Source organism: Bubalus kerabau, chromosome 19, assembly GCF_029407905.1.
Source record: "Bubalus kerabau isolate K-KA32 ecotype Philippines breed swamp buffalo chromosome 19, PCC_UOA_SB_1v2, whole genome shotgun sequence".
NCBI classification, from domain to species: Eukaryota; Metazoa; Chordata; class Mammalia; order Artiodactyla; family Bovidae; genus Bubalus; species Bubalus kerabau.
Window position 1 is genome coordinate 10,268,315 of NC_073642.1, and position 15,953 is coordinate 10,284,267.

General features: G+C 36.5%; 1 pseudogene; it reads right to left on the reverse strand.

The window, feature by feature from the left end:
• Positions 1-512: 512 nt before the first annotated feature.
• On the reverse strand, positions 513-7,466 carry LOC129634488 (peptidyl-prolyl cis-trans isomerase FKBP3-like; annotated as a pseudogene).
• Between the last annotated feature and the right edge of the window lie 8,487 nt (positions 7,467-15,953).

Sequence of the window (15,953 nt, forward strand, 5' to 3'; positions counted from 1 at the left end):
GGTTGGTCATAACTTTCTTCCAAGGAGTCATATGTCATTAGGGCATTACAAATTATAACAATGATGCCTCTACATACTTATTCAGTTCAGTTCAGTTCAGTTCAGTCTGTCAGTCATGCCCGACTCTGTGACACCATGAATCGCAGCACGCCAGGCCTCCCTGTCCATCATCAACTCCCAGAGTTCACTCAAACTCATGTCCATCGAGTCAGTGGTGCCATGCAGCCATCTCATGTTCTGTTGTCCCCTTCTCTTCCTGCCCCCAATCCCTCCCGGCATCAGGGTCTTTTCCAATGAGTCAACTCTTCGCATGAGGTGGCCAAAGTACTGGAGTTTCATCTTTAGCATCATTCCTTCCAATGAACACCCAGGACTAATCTCCTTTAGAATGGTAGAATGACAAAAATCCAAATCACTAAAAAGAGGAATTCTCCTTTATTGCTGGTGGGAATTCAAAATATGATATAACTACTTTCGAAGACAGTTTAGCGGTTTCTTACAAAACTAACATATTCTTTTTTTTTTTTAAGACATTGAGTACATTTTATTGAGCCTTTTAGTTTACAACATGAGGTAAAAGGCAAATCAGTCCTCTTTAAGTGATATTTTACACAACTGTAGTAAATATTTTAAAGTTCAAGGGTTTATAATGGATTACATTTCTTAAAAGTCAAGGGATCAAGTAAACATGTTCTAACTTGAATTTTCCAGTTGACTCTTCGCTTAACAATAGTAACCAGCTCTAATTAGATACATACGTTTCTTCATGGCCATGTTTTATTGTTGATGGTTTCTTAACTATTTCAGTCAATATCCACTAATTCCACTTCAAAAATAAGTTTTGCGTTTGGTGGAATTTTGGCATCAGGCTCCCTTTCTTTTCATAAGCCCATTCTGGTTCAATCTCCAGTCTAGCCTTTTCTCCTTTACTCATAGTCAAGAGTGCTTCATCCCACCCTCGGATAACTTTGCCTACCCCAACCTTAAAACTTAAAGGCTTGGCATTTTTCTTCTTCTTTGAACTCGTGTGAATATTAGTATCAAAAAGAGTCCCATCTTGTAGTGTTCCTGTATACCAGCAGTGAACAACATCTCCCTTTTTGGGAAAGTTGGTTTTATCTCCTTTTTTAAGAACAGATTTTGTATATTTTGGTGGACCCTCATCCAGAGTCTCTTCAGACTTGGTTTCTTTGGGTTTATCTTCATTAAGCTTCACATTTTTCACCTGCTCAGACACTTTACTTATACTTTCAGTACCCTTGAAATGCTTACTTTCGAAAAGATGGTTATAGGCTGTAACCAAACGGTCCTTATTAGCTATCTTGGCCACATTTTTAATGTTTCCTAGAAATTTATGTTCTGCAAGAAACGAATCTGAACCGTGATCCTGCAGAAACTTGATAATGTCCTTCTTGGGCAGCTGCTCGCTGCGCAGCTGCTCCACGGTCCAGGCCCGCTGCGGAACGGCCACCGCCGTCTTCCCCCACTATTCTTAACCATGCAATCCAGCAACTGCAGTCCTCACATTTACCCAAATGAATTGAAAACTTGTGTCCAATAAAAACCTACATTTGGAAGTCAGCCATAATCACCAAAACAAGAAAACAAGGAAGACATTCTTCAGTCGTGATTGGATAAGTAAACTGTGATATATCCTGAGGATCAAATATTATTCATCACTAAATAATGAGCTAATAAGCCATGACAACACATGGTGGTAATTTAAATGCACACTACTAATTGAAAGAAGCCAATTTAAGAGACTACATACTGTATGACCCAACTACACAACATTCTTGGAAAGACAAAACTGTAAAAACAGCAAAAAGATTAGTAGTTGCATGGTTAGAGAGGAGAATGGTATGAATATGTAGAATACAGACAATTTTTAGGGCAGTGAATGGTGAAACATGAAATTATACATGTGTCAAAACTCACATAATATACAAAGTCAAGAGTGAACCCTAATGTAAAGTAAGGACTTTGGCTGATGTGTCAACTGTAAATTCATCAATTGCAACAAACATACCACTGTTGTGCAGGATGTTGCTAGAGGGGGACATTGTGTACATGCAACCATAAGGGGTATATGAAACTCTTTGTACTTCCTCAATTTTACTGTGAGCCTAAAACTGCTCTAAAAATAAGGTTTATTTATTAAGATATTAAAAAAATTGAAAGAAAACAAAAGAAAAAAATTCATGGAGGTTGCTTTGTATATGTTATGATGAGTGTCATTTCACTTTAGCAAACGCCATCAATGAAGACTAAATACAGTGAAACCACCTTCAGGCACAGCTTCTAACATTTTGCCTCTGAGCTAAGCCCCTAACAGGAATGATACTTAAATAATGGATCGATACCTATTCATTTTCAAATGCTTCAAATTAGCACCCTTCTCCAATTATGGGCCTCCAAGACAATCTGTTCCTCAAAGAAACAGTATAAATCGTCAACATGGGTTCAACAGACTATAACATGTGTGTCCCAAATTGCTGGATTTAGGTCATTATATTTTTCCAGGCAGCTAATTTTCTCCTTTGAAATGCTCACAGAAGGTCAGAAGCAGTTGAAGCATCAAAGCTTTATGAATTAAACAGTTTCATTGTGAATGGAGGGAAGGCGACTGGCCTGCAGAAAGACAATTGTGAGTATCCCTGGCTAACCTTCAACTAGGACACATTCCACGGTAGGGGATCAATAGCCTACAGTCACCCAGAACGGACTTCAAGTCTCCGAGCACAGCTGACCCTTTACAAAGAAAATACTCACATCTCTAAGTTCGTAATGCTGGTGATTCTATATCTTTTCTGCTTACTGATTAATTTACAGGAAAATATGGTTGTAGAGGAGATCAAGGTAAGTGTGTTTCATAAGCCCTGGGCAATTTTCTCAAATAACAACCCAGACACTGTAAAATCTTATGAGGTCTATTACGTATGTTCTTTTCCGCAGAGTTGGTTTACCACAGCACATTCCCTTGCTCCCTGGTGCTAAATCTGGTCCTTCACAGGATGGAATGCCTTCACTGTGAGCCTGATTTTTGTTTGTTCCTGGGAGAGAGGATCTCACAGTTTCATTAAACACACTTGATTGTAATCATATAATGAAAAATGGGGATTGAAATCTAGTATTATTGGTATTTTATTTGGTTAAATGTCTGCATCTCCTGCTGACTAGTGATATTTAATGATGGAGGGCATACAGAACTGTCTAAAATGGATCAACTATCTTCATAGTAATATTATTTTTATTTTTTTTTTTGCACTTGGAGACTATCATAAATCACTCTTAGTTTCTAGTTCTCAGTATTATCCTAGTTCTTCAGTTTTCCATTTGTCATTGTCTTGTTTCATGAAAATTTTCTTCTTGAATCAACTTCTCTTTTTAGTCATATGTTACAGACACATCCCAGAAGACATCCTTGTGGTCCTTGTGGGTGGAAAGGCTGTGAGCTTTGAATTGTCTTCTACTGTGACTGGGTACTTTCTTGGTAGTTTCAAGCAAGTCTTGAGCTCTCATAGGAACTCATTTTCCTTGTCCATTAAGTGGAGGCATTGTGATGATTAAATTAAATGAAGAACATGAAATCGTTCAGTAAAGTTATCTTTGTTACTGTCAGTTTAACCCTTGTGAGATGTTGTAAACAATTTTTCAAAATCTCCAGCAAGCATTCCTCCAACTACACCTTGATTACCTTGATTACCTCCACTAATGAATCAGCCCTAGACTGTTCAAATTATTTAAAAATATGTTTTATAGAAATAAAACATGCTTCCTTTTAGTTTCTGCCAATTGTTTGTGTCTTCTCTTTGAAGGAACAAATGAAACAAATCTATACTTTTCCATTTAGTAGTATTTCATAAGATTTTAAAAAAATATTTAAGTATCTAAACTTTGTTATGGGTAGTTTTAAAATCAGAAAATTTGCAAGGATACTATAGAGCTTCCATATACAGTACACCCAATTTCTCCTATCATTAACACCTTATATGACTATGGAACATTTGTCACAACTAAGAAATAATATTGTTACAATTAATGAAATGAAAATAACTAATTATTATGAATTACATTATTTTTTTCTAATGACCCTTTTCTATTTCAGTATCCCATCCAGGATATGACATTACATTTAGACAGCATAGCTTCTGAGCACCTGAGCTATGATGGTTTCTTAGATGTTCCTTATTTTGGATGACTTTAACAGTTTTGAGGAGTACTGATCAAGTATTTTTGAAGACTGCCCCTCAGTTGGGATTTGTTTGATGATTTTATCTTGGTTAGAGTGGAGTTAAGTGTTTCTGGGAAAAAGACTATAGAGGTAAATTACCATGTCAAGAGTATATGCTATCAACATGACTTATGACTGTTGATGTTGCCATTGGGCATCCGGCTGAGGTTTGCCAGGTTTTTCCACTGAAAGTTACTTTTGTTTCCTTCCATACTTTGCTTGGGGCTTTCCAGGTGGCTCAGTGGTAAAGAACCTACCTGCCAATGTAGGAGACACAAGAGATGCAGGTTTCATCCCTGGGTTGGGAAGATCTTCTGCAGAAGGAAATGGCAACCCATTCCAGTATTCTTGCCTGGAAATTTTCATGGACAGAAGAGCCTGGCGAGCTACAGTCCATGGGGTCCATGAGGGTCTGACATGACTCAGCCCGCATACCTCACCCTTTGAAAGGAAGTCAGAGGAGCCCACACTTAAGGGGTGGGGAGCTATACTTCATCTTCTTGAGGAAGAGGGATATTTACATAAATTATATGAAATTTCTGCATGAACGATTTATTTTTTATCCTCCATGTATGTATTTATTTGACCATGTAAATGACTCTGCCTTCCCCTGTTTTGATTCTGACCCCAGTATATTTGGCAGCTATTTCTTTTACTCTAGCTGGCAGGAATTTTTACCTAGTTTTATGAAACATGAACAATTCTTCTATTTTTTATTCTTTTCAGTTGGTTCGAGAAGAATGTAGAATAAAAAAAAAACACCTTTACTTCATCATTCTTAACCACATATCTTCTCAAATAATTATATTTTAATAACTCATTGTATAGATGTATTTTAATTTAACAAATATCTTACTGATGAGCTCTTTAGTTAGCTTCCAAGAGTTTTCAATTACTATCCTGAAAAAAAAAAAAAAAAAGAAAGTTTGTGATCTTTTCTTACCAAGATAAATTTCTAGGTTTGGAAGCATATGTGTATTTAAAATTTTTATTATTTGAAATAGAATTGTATGCATCCACCATCATCAATGAGAGAAAAGGTCAATTGCCTCACACTTCACCAAATACAGAGTAAAATCATTATAGGCATTTTTATGGAATATATTATATGCTGCTATTTTCATTATTATTAACAATGTTGGGCATTCTTTGTACATGTTCACTGGCTATTTGCATTTTTTCTCATGTGAACTATCTGTTCAGAACTATCTGTTCATTTTGTCATTGATCACTGAGCAATCTTGCTTTTCACAGAATGGAACCACATTCATAATCAGGGCAGGCAAGAGAACTTTAGAATAACACTATATACAGTACACACTAAATATAGGTCATATATTTTTCTACATTAAAAATTGTAACACCAAATATTTATAATGCAAAACCATAGTGAAATAAATAATAAGATTCTTAGCATAGAAATAACTCATCAGCCTCTGGCCATTTTGGAGCCAGTACAAGCACAGAAAACAGTAGACACAGAGAAATAAATAGCCATTCATGAGGTAGATAAAAATTAATATATATGATATCATACCTTAAAACTATAAATATATCTTATTCTTAAATGTTCATGAAATTTAAAAATTGATTTTATAATATACTTCAAAGAACATTTCAATAAATTATAAAATGTGGAAATAGTGCAAATCAGATTCAGAACAAATAAAATTTAAAAATAAATTTATAACAGAATTGGAAATTAACAACGATCTTAAAATTCTCAATTTTTTGATAAAGAAGAAAGAAAATTCAAAATTATGGAATGTACAGAATGTAATTAAAACAAAATTGCTAAAATTTAAAACCATAGGATAAATCTAAAGGAAAGTTTTATAGCCTTTAAAATATGCATTTTTAGATAAGCAAGCAAAATAAACAAACCAATTAAATATTTAATTCAATGTTAGAAAATGTAGTAAGATAACCCTAAAGAAAGTACAAGGAAAAATTAGTATGCATAAGTGTCTAAATTAATTCATTAGAAGAGATGAGTAATTCCAAGGAAGTATCTTTAAGTAAATCAATAAAAGAAAAATCATTATCTAAATTTACAACATAGGTTTCTTTAGAGTCAAGCAACACAACTAATGTTAGTTATTTCAGATAGGTAAAACAGGGTTTTTCCAGTGGTCATGGAGGATGTGAGAGTTGGACTATAAAGAAAGCTGAGCGCCGAAGAATTGATGCTCTTGAACTGTGGTATTGGAGAAGACTCTTGAGAGTCCCTTGGACTGCAAGGAGATCCAACCAGTCCATCCTAAAAGAGATCAGTCCTGGGTGTTCATTGGTAGGACTGATTTTGAAGCTGAAACTCCAATACTTTGGCCACCCGATGCGAAGAGCTGACTCATTTGAAAGAGTCTGATGTTGAGAAAGATTGAGGGCAGGAGGAGAAGGGGACAATAGAGGATGAGATGGTTGGATGGCATCACCGACTCAATGGACATGGGTTTGGGTAGACTCTGGGAGTTGGTGATGGACAGGGAGGTCTGGCGTGCTGATTCATGAGGTCGTGAAGAGTCGGACACGACTGAGCAACTGAACTGAACTGAACTGAACTGAACTGAAAACAGGGGCAAGTTTTCACTGCACACTGAAGAACTACAAAATGAAAGATTGGAGGGGAAGAGAAGGCAGCAAGAGTGATCACAGTGACAGGAACTGAAGAGCGCTGCTGGGGCGGCTCTGCCTAAGCCGCCTCCTGAGCACAGCACATTTCACGGTTTTGCAAGACAGTCCGATTGACCTAGCTTTGGTCACATGCCCACCCCTAACACAAAACCGTTAGATGAGGTATGTTTCTGTGATTGATCCAGTCTATCTAGATTAAGTGTTCATTATTCTGACTAGGATGCATGCACATGTACCCTGATCGTCACCATCACCAGATCCACATTGGAAAGGAAAAGTATAAGTATGGGAAGGAAAGGGATTAAGTCACCAGAAATGGAAAGGATAATTGACGAAGAGGGGCACATGCTTTTTAAATCTACTTCCTTGAGAATCTACCACATGCACACACACACACACACACACACAAACATTGTATCATTCAATTGATTTTATGTCCCAAATTAAAAATTGACAATGGCCTAAAAAAGGTTATTTTTAACTTATTCAAGCAAGCACTTCATGTGTTTACATGCTGGTTGGGTTATTACCTCGTGTTATCTTCATCAGGAAACAGGTTGATGGAGCATCCATCATTTGGAACATATCCAATAACCATCACAGAAAGAAAGGAAGCTCTCACCAGCTATTTAAGTTTTACCCAAAAAATGACCAATCTTACTTTTGCTAACATTTCTATGGCCAGCAGGTAGCCATGTGTGGTTTCAAAAGGACTGGAATTACAATTCTATGATAAAGTCTACAGGAACACAGAGGATTTTTTGAGCATTGAAACTATTTTGTTTGATACTACAGTGCTATATCGGAGAAGGCAATGGCACCCCACTCCAGTGCTCTTGCCTGGAAAATCCCATGGATGGAGGAGCCTGGGAGGCTGCAGTCCATGGGGTCGCTAAGAGTCAGACACGACTGAGCGACTTCACTTTCACTTTTCACTTTCATGCATTGGAGAAGGAAATGGCAACCCACTCCACTGTTCTTGCCTGGAGAATCCCAGGGACGGGGGAGCCTGGTGGGCTGCCGTCTATGGGGTCGCAGAGAGTCAGACACGACTGAAGCGACTTAGCATAGCATAGCATAGTGCTGCTGCTGCTGCTGCTAAGTCGCTTCAGTCGTGTCTGACTCTGTGCGACCCCATAGACGGCAGCCCACCAGGCTCCCCCATCCCTGGGATTCTCCAGGCAAGAACTAGATACAAGTAATTACACATTTGTCAAAAACTATAGAATGTCTAACACCAAGAGTGAACCCTTATGTAAATCATGGCCTTTGAATGATAATGCCATGTCCATATATGTTTATTGACTGTAAAAAAGTACCACTCTGCTTGGTGGGGGATGTTGGTAATGAAGGCGGATTGTGGAGAGATAGGAAGTGTGTGGGAACACTTTGTACTCTCTGCTCAAATTTTTACTGCTGCAAAAATTTTATTTAAAAGGACAAAAGAAAGGAAATAACAGAGCCTCAGGACCAGTGAGGCAAGAATAATAATCTGACAGCAGTGTCAACATAACCCCAGAAAAGGGAAGAAGTAACAGAGATGAAAAATATTAGAGGGAATATCAGCTTCTAAAATATGATGAAAGACAAAACATTAGCAAATTCAAGAAGCTAAGTAAACTCCAGACAGATTAAATTTGAATAATGTCCATACACAATATAATCAAATTTCTGAAGCCTAAAAATAACTATATATACTTAAAAGTAGTTACTTAAAATATACAAAAATATACTTTAAAAGCATATTGAGAGAAATATTGTTCACATGTTTATCTGAAGAAAATGAAAATACTAATTCAAAAAGATATATGCACCTCTAGGTTCATTGTAGCCAAATGTGCAATGAACAGTAACCAAGATAAGGATGCAACAAAATCTACACAAGGTCTTCCAGAAAATAGAAGACATATATAACTTAATGGGGCCAGCATTGGTTTGATATGCAAACTGAACAAAAATAGTATTTAAAAAGCAAAACATCAACCAATATCTCATGTGACTATAAACTCAAAATCTGAAACAAAATCTAAACAAATTAATATACAATATATAAAAAGAATAATGCATGCCAACCAAAAGATGTTTGCTGCAGAAATGCAAGAGTTGTTCAGTATTTAAAACTCAAACAATATATTCAACCACAATAATAGTTTAAAGGAAAAAAAAACCGTGTGGTCATCTTAATTGATACAGAGAGAATTGGAAAAAATTCAACAACCATACAGAGAAAATATTTATGCATTATGAATAGATGGAGAACTTCCTCAACTTCACAAAGAGGATCTAAATAATCTACAGCTAATATTGCATTTAATGGTGAAAAATCGACTGCTGCCCTCACACAGTTTAAGAACGAGGCAAAGACATCTACTCTCACTACACCTGAGAATCTTAGCAGGTGCAACAAAGCAAGGAAAGAAAATGATAAATGTACAGATTAGAATAGAATAGATAAAACTTGTCTCTCCTTGGAGATGACATGCTTTTCTATGAAGAAAATCACAAAGAATATACCAAAAAATAAACCCTTCTAGAACTAATAAGTAAGTTCAGTAAGTTCATAGGATACAAGATCAACACATACACACACAATATCAATTTTATTTTTGTATACTAACAATGAACGTGTAGACACAAAAATAGAAAGACAGTATATCTTTTACAATAGTTCCAAAATTATGAAATCATTTGATGTAAATCTAACTAAACATAAACAGCATGCATATGCTGAAAACTACAAATGGTGATGAAAGACATGAAATCTAAGTAAATTGAGAGAAAAACTGTATTCATGGTTTTGAAGATTCAATATAGTAAAATGTCAATTTTCCCTAAATCAGTTTAATGTAATTCTTATCTAAAACACATCATGATTCTTTATAGATTCTTTATAGATCTTGTAAAGCTGACTCTAAAGTGTATATGAGAGATAAAGGAATTAGATGAGATAAAGATTGTAAACAGAAATCTATATTTCTCAAAAAAAAGTGGTATTAGTGGAAAGAGAGCTGCATAGATCAATGAGTGGAAAAGAGAGACATATTTTGTCACATAGTGACAAACTTTTGATATTTCACAAAGTTGCAAAAGAAATTCAGTGTAGAAGGAATAGACTTTTCAACATATGCTGTTGGAAGAAATGCACATCCATTGGCAAAAAATTTAAACTTGACCTAAACCAAACATCATATACAACAATTTATTAAAATTGCATCAAAATTTAAACTATAAAACTTTAGAAGAAAACTTAGAAAATCTTTGTAACTTAGGGACAGATTCTTAGGTATGTATAAAAAATAGAATCCTTAAGAGTATTACATAATTAAATAGGACTACATTGAAATTAAATAGTTTATTTATTTATTTATGCTACTTAGTGGGGTATATGGATCTTAATTCTCTGACCAGGGATCAAATCTGTACTCCCTATATTGGAAGCATGGAGTCATACCCCCCAGGACACCAGGGAAATCTCTTAAACACGTTTGTTGTATAAACATTCTAAGACAATCAGTGGATAAGCCACATTCTTGGAAGCTATATTTACAATATCTGACAAATGGCTTGTTTCTCGAGTAAACAACTCTCTGAGTTCAGTAGTGAGAAATCCATTCAATTAGAAATTGGTAAAATACTTAGATAGTTCACCAAACAGAACACAAGGATGGCAAATAAGCATATAGAAAAATCTCAACATTAATAATCATTAGGAAAATGTCAGTTAAAGCCATGAATAGATACCACTCACATATATTGCTGCTGCTGCTGCTGCTGCTGCTGCTAAGTCACTTCAGTGTGTCCGACTCTGTGCTACCCCATAGACGTCCTCCCACCAGGCTCCCCCATCCCTGGAATTCTCCAGGCAAGAACACTGGAGTGGGTTGCCATTTCCTTCTCCAATGCATGAAAGTGAAAAGTGAAAGGGAAGTTGCTCAGTTGTGTCTGACTCTTCGCAACCTCATGGACTGCAGCCTACCAGGCTCCTCCACCCAGGAAAGAGTGCTGGAGTGGGGTGCCATTTAGAGTGATTCAAATAACATATCAACAATACTATGTGCAGATAAGGATGCAGAGCCAATTGTTATCACATCCATTGCTTGTGAGAAAATGTTAGAGCCACTGCGGAAAACTGTTGAGTATTTTCTTACAAAGTTAAAAGCACATTTATACTATGGCCCAGAAATTGTCTGAGTATGTACCCTGGAGAAAGTAAAACTTAAATTCACCAAAAAAACTTTGCAAATGAATGTTTCTACTAGATTTATTTGTAATAACCTCAAACTGGAAACAACACAAATATCTTTCTCTGGGTTTAGAAGGTTGAATAACAACCCTTAAAGATATGAAATGTTAATCCCTGGACCTCATAAATATTATTTTATTTGGAAGAGGTTCTTCCTATAAGTGATAAAGAATAGTAACATGAGAAATTATCCTGGATTATCCAAGTGGGTGCTAGTTGTATCCACATGCAACCTTATAAAGAGACAGAGACAGATTTGACACATAGATGAAAGGTAAGGGCAGAAATTGAAGTGATGCAGCCACAAGTCAGCTATGCCAGAAGCCAACAGAAACTGAAATAAGCAAAAAGACAAAATGCCAGCCGAAGTACAAAGAGGGTGGGCAGCCTCACTGACACCTTGATTTCTCTCCAATGATACTGATTTTGTCCATCCAGCCTCTCAAACTATAAGAGAATAAATTTCTGCCGAGTTAAGCCTCCACGTTTGTGCTAAATTGTTATAGCTGCTACAGGAAAATAATACACTGGGTGAGTGAAAAACAGTGGTACATCTATTCAAAGGAATATTACTCTGCAAAAAAAAAGGGAACAAACAACTGGAGTGTGTAGTAAATTCCATGGATCTTGAGGGAATTATACTAAATAAAAGATGTCCTTTTCATAATGCTGCACACTGTGAGCCAATTTTTTTTGTTGCTGTTGTTCAGTTGCTAAGATGTTTCTGACTCTTTGCAACCCTGTGGACTATAGCACTCCAGGTTCCTCTGTCTTCCACTATCTCCCAGAGTTGGCACAAATTCATTTCCATTGAGTCAGTGATGCATAATGTTATCTAATCATCTCATACTCTGCCACCTCTTACTCCTTTCGTCTTCAATATTCCCGAGCATTAGGGTCTTCCCCAATGAGTCAGCTCTTAGCATCAAGTGGCCAAAGTACTAGAGCTTCAGCTCCAGTCCTTTTAAAAAATATTCAGGATTTATTTCCTTTAGGACTGACTGGTTTGATCTGCTTGCTGTCCAAGTGAATCTCAAGAGTCTTCTCCAGGACCACAATTCAAAAGCATAAATTCTTTAGCAATCAGCCTTCTTTATGGACTAACTTTTACATTGGTACATGACTACTGGAAAAACCATAGCTTTGACTATATATATCTTTGCCAGCAAAGTGACCTCTCTGCTTTTAATATGCTATCTAGTTTTGTCATAGCATTCCTTCCATCGATTAAGCATCTTTTAATTTCATGGCTGCAGTCACCATCCACAGTAATTTTGGAGCCCAAGAAAATAAAATCTGTATTGCTTCCACTTTTCCCACTTTTTGCCATGAAGTGATGGGACTGGATGTCATGATCTTAGTTTTTGAATGCTGAGTTTCAAGACAGCTTTCTCACTCTCCTCTTTCACCCTCATCAAGAGGCTCTTTACCTCCTCTTCACATTCTGCCATTAGAGTGGTATCATCTGCATATCTGAGATTGTTTATATTTCTCCCAGCAATCTTGATTCCACCTTATTCATCCAGCCTGGCATTTTGCATAATATACACTGCATATAAGTTAAATAAGCACAGTGACGATATACAGCCATGGCATGCTCCTTTCACATTTCTAAAGCAGTCAGTTGTTCCATGGCTGGTTTTAACCATTGCTTCTTGACCTGTGCGCAGGTTTCTCAGGAGGCAGGTAAGGTGGTCTGGTACTCCCATTTCTTTAAGAATTTTTCACAGTTTGCTTTTATCCACACAAAGGCTTTCACATTGCTAATGAAGGAGAAATAGATGTTTTTCTGGATCTCTCTTGCTTTCTCCATGATCCAGTGAATGTTGGCAATTTGATCTCTGATTCCTTTGCATTTTCTAAATCCAACTTGTACATCTGAAAATTCTCAGTTCACATACTGTTGAAGTGTAGCTTGAAGGATTTTGAGCATTACCTTGATAACATGTGAAAAGAGCACAGTTGTATAGTAGTTTGAACATTCTTTGGCACTGCCTTTCTTTGAGATTTAAATGAAAACTGATCTATCTCAGTTCTGGTGTCATTGCTGAGTTTTCCCAATTTGATAGTCTATTGAGTGCAGCACTTTAACAGAATCATCTTTTAGGATTTGAAATAGCTCACCTGGAATTCCATCACCTCCACTAGCTTTGTTTGTAGTGAGGCTTCCTAAGACCCATTTGACTTCACACTCTAGGATGTTGGTCTCTAGGTGAGTGACCACACCATTGTGGTTATCTTGGTCATTAAGACCTTTTTTGTACAGTTTTCTGTGTATTCTTGCCACCTCCTCTTTATCTTTCCTGTTTTTGTTAGGTCCTTGCCATTTCTGTCCTCTACTATTCCCATCAATCCATGGCATGTTTCCTTGGTGTTTGTAATTTTCTTGAAGAAATCTCTATAGTCTTTCCCATTCTGTTGTTTTCCTCTATTTCTTTGCATTGTTCCCCTAAGAAAGCTTTCTTATCTCTCCTTGCTATTCTCTGGAACTATGCATTCAGTTAGATATGCCTTTCCTTTTCTCCTTTGCCTTTCACTTCTCTTTTCTCAACTATTTGTAAGTCCTCCTCAGATAACCATTTTGCCTTCTTGCATTTTTTTCCCTCTTGGGTATGGTTTTGGTCACCACCTCCTGCACAGTGTTACAACCCTCCATCCAAAGTTTCTCAGGCATTCTGTCTACCAAATCTAATCCCTTGCACCTATTTGTCAACTTCAGTATATAATCATAAAGGATTTGATTAAAGTCATACATGAATGGCCTAGTGGTTTTTCCTACTTCAATTTAAGTCTGTATTTTGCAATAACGAGGTCATGATCTGAGCCATAGTGATCTCCAGGTATTTTTTTCCTGGCTGTATAGAACTTCTCCATCTTCTGCTGCAAAGAATAGAATCAGTCTGAGTTTGGTACTGACCTTCTGGTGATGTCCATGTGCAGAGTCATCTCTTGTGTTGGTGGAAAAGGGTGTTTGCTATGACCAATGGGTTCACTTGGCAAAACTCTGGTAGCCTTTGCCCTGCTTTATTCTGTACTCCAAAACCAAACTTGCCTGCTACTCCAGGTATCTCTTGATTTCCTACTTTTGCATTTCAATCTTCTAGGACAATATTGTAAAGTAATTATTCTACTATTTAAAATAAAGTTAAATTTACAAATAATAAATAAATAAAGAACTAACAATAAAAAAGAAAGTTAAACTGCCACATAACAATACATAGGTGATATATGCAAAACATGTGCTGCAAAAATGAAATTTAAAATAATTAATTATAGAATTCAAAAGGAAATATGGTGGTACTATATATACATAGAATGACAATATTTCCTAAAGTACCTGGGTCATTTTCAGACTATGCCTGTTTATCAGCATAATTAGTAAATGGTTATCATCCCATTTCACTAAAAAACAAAAGAAAAACTAAATATATTCTTACCATATGATCTGGCAACCAAATTCCTTGGCATCTATCCAAAAGAGTGAAAAATATGTCAGTATAGACACTTGCACAGAGATACTTATAGAAGCTTTATTCATAATCACCAAAATGTAGAAACAACCAAGATGCTCTTCAGTAGGTGAGTCAATAAACTGACATACCTAGAGACAATAGAATATAATTCACACTGAAAAGAAATGAGATATCAAGCCATGAAAAGACACAGAGGTAACTCCGTGCATGTTTCTAAGTGAACAGAACCATTCTGAAAAGTTTACTTGCTGTATGGTGTGGGAGACCTGGGTTTGATGCCTGGATTGGGAAAATCCCCCGGAGGGGGCATGACAACCCACTCCAGTATTCTTGCCTGGAGAATCCCCATGAACGGAGGAGCCTGGCAGGCTAAAGTCTGTGGGGTTGCAAAGAGTCAGACATGACTGAGTCTCTGACAGCACACACGACATTCTATAAAAGGTGAAATTATGGAGACAGTGAAAAGATCAGGTTGTCAGGGGTTGGATGGGAAGGAATAAATAAGAGGAACACAAGGTCTATAGTGCAGTGTTGATATTCTGTTTGATGCTATTTTGATGGATACATGTCATCATACCTTTGTCCAAAGCCAGAGAGAACCCTAATGTAACCTATGGACTTGGGGTGATTGTGATGTGCCAGTTTAGATTCACAAGTCATAACAAGTGTGCTACCACGGTGGGGAATGTTGATAATGGAGGAGGCTATGAATGTGTGGGGGACAGAGGATATATGGAAAATCTTTGTACCTTCCCCTCAAATTTACTACTAACTTTAAACCTCTCTTTAAAAGTCTTTATACCAAAAAAAAAAAAAAGAGAGAGAGATGAAATCCAAGTAAGTTATGCAGTCAATATCTGCTTTTTATAATTGTACTAGTATAATTATATAAATATATCACTGAAAGAAGCTAGGTGATAGGCACACAGGAATCCTCTGAACTATTTTTTCTTCTTGAATCTAAAATTATTTCAAAGTAAAAAGTTAAAAACAGACCAACAATTGTAATTCATATTTATGAGGATTTTCTTTATGTAGGTATTACCCTAAGTTTATTGGCTCATCTAATCTTTATAACCTAAAGAGATAAGAATGAAAATCTTGTCTATTCTGAGGCATGGACTGGTTCAGTTTCCTATAATTACAAAGTAGAAGCAAGTCAGAAACTCATGGAGCCCACTTCCAAAATACTCTCATAACTGCCACTCTGCAATGCCCCTTGTGCTAAGACATCCTCGTGGCCATGTCTGTAAGAGAAAGAAAATGAAAAGCAGAAACAAGAAAATACACGAACAGTAGCAGCAGCTGGAAGAAATCTGTAACTCAGTCAGTCAAAGACATATGAATTTTCAAACAAACAAAACACATT